Genomic DNA, 2,216 nt, shown 5'->3' with positions numbered 1-2,216 from the left:
CTGGGCAAAATTTTTCACTGGGCAAAATATTTTGCTCAGCTGGGGGCCTTGACACACACGGTTACAGAGTTAGACAACCGCGTTACAGGCAGGGGAGAGCGTGTTGACATGCCAAGCTCGCTGCGTGGACGATATTCGCTGACGCTAGTAAACAAGTCTGTAGGTAGCCTCCGTGGGAAGGCCAGGGCTGGGGTGTGCTACACTAACTGGATTTGTATCTTTTGTTAGTACAAATTTAAGCAATCAAATTTTTCACTCAATTCTGCGTTGATTTGAACATTGTCGTGCATTTATTTACAGAACCATGCATTTTTGCGCACAATTTGTCCGAAACGTAAAGTACGTTTAACTTACCACGAACGTTTGCACAAAAATATACGATTTAGCGCCTAGGTCTGCCTGCCTGCCTGCCTCACCTGAGCGAGTCGGACATCCAGACGGGCTGAAACCGCTTCTGAACATCGTCTAGTCATTCCGGCCAGACGGGTCCCGGGCCTGGGCGGGGGCCCATGGCACTTCAGGCGCCCGAGCCAGCCGCGCGTAAATGAGTAATCAGTAGTCACTGATTGCAAGGTGAATCAGGACGAACTCACATGAATACACACGCCAGTCTTCCCCGGACGTTGCCCCGGTGACATGCGCTCATGCAGTACAAGTGTGTGACATTCGAACACTTAGAAGTGCGTGCCAAAATGTAACAAACAAAAATACAGTACTCCTGTTATCGTCGTAGCTTACAAAGAGACACTGGTAAAACAAGTGTTTAATTTTGCACGTCAATTGACGTTTAAGTTTAAGTGTGCATTTTCTCGACACTTTGTGGTGGCTAACTACGTTATACGTATCAATTGGTGTTTAAACTTTCGACACTTCCGAAACGTATAGCAGCTGCACACCGTATGGTTCCCTATTGACAGCATAGAACTGTGTGTGTGTCCAAGTGTGCAGAATTTAAACGTTTACATAACGTCTAAAATTTGCACACCACGCAAGTGTGCAACTTGAGTTAAACACCATGTAAAATGCAAAATCACAACTTGCACACGTTTGGTGTGCAACTATTAAACACTTGTTTTACCAGTGGACTCCTTATTTGTAATTCAAAGCAATGCTTTGTAGACTATTTTTCACAGTGCACTCTTTTGTGCGCTTAGGCATGCGCACTTTTGCATGTGACTCCTTGGCACGCGCTGTGAAGTGTTCTCGTGTCACACGCTTCTGTTTGTAGAGCGCGTCGTGTCGCACGCGTGCTTTTGTTGCCCCTGGGCGCGTGCACCGCTTCGTGTGGGCCGTGCCGGACGTACCAGAGGGCAGCGGTTTGATAACCATACGGAGAAAAAGTAGCTTTTCCTTCACGTGATAACGGAGGCCTGGGTGGCTCGATTTTCCTGCCTTTCAACAACACAATTCTCTCCGAGAGTATGATGGCTCGATTTTCCTGCCTTTCAACAACACACTGTGAAAAATATTTAAGTTGTGTAGACATCACTACGTATTGGCTTAAAATTTTTCGACGACCATCGTAAGCTTACGATAACGATCGATCGCTAGTTAACAACATCGTCTTCCTAAACGGTCTGCTGGGCAACTTGGAAAACATAAAAAGCTGCTTGAAATACGAGCAAACTGTACTTGTTTTCAAGCTGCAAAATGGACACTCTCGATTTTACTTAAACTGAAAACTTGTACCCCCGGCTTGAAAACCAAGCTCGCGTTTTAGCCGTGGATAAAGGATATTTTTCGCAGTACTGGGATGGATGGATTCACATGCACCGTTCTTATATTTTGGTGAGGGCCGTTTCTAAAAAGCCGGATGAGCAATCAGGAGAACTAATCGTACTTGTTTATTGTAGTAAATCGGCCTGGTGTCAGTGAGGGTAATATTATTTAATTTAGTAGACGGTGATAACCGGTTATAACTTGGCCTAATGTTCTAAATACGAGTAAATCGTTTAATTTTGGGAGCCGATCTTGTGAGTTTAGCTGAAGTCAGGAAATCTTGTGACACACGGCGTGATGTCTGCAATGAGGGCGACGGGTCTCATGCTGACGGGCGCTCCTCACAGCGCGCCGGTGTCTTCGACAATCGCGAGGGGCGGTTAATTTAGAATCCCTTGACGCGCGGCCAGGAATGCGCGGTGCGGGCCGCCCATCGAGCTGCAGCACATTGGGCTGCCCTGCCCATTGGGCTGCCCTGCCCATTGGGCTGCCCTGCC

Source organism: Frankliniella occidentalis, unplaced genomic scaffold (assembly GCF_000697945.3).
Source record: "Frankliniella occidentalis isolate FOCC.00 unplaced genomic scaffold, Focc_3.1 Scaffold11, whole genome shotgun sequence".
NCBI classification, from domain to species: Eukaryota; Metazoa; Arthropoda; class Insecta; order Thysanoptera; family Thripidae; genus Frankliniella; species Frankliniella occidentalis.
This window is presented reverse-complemented; position numbering follows the sequence as displayed.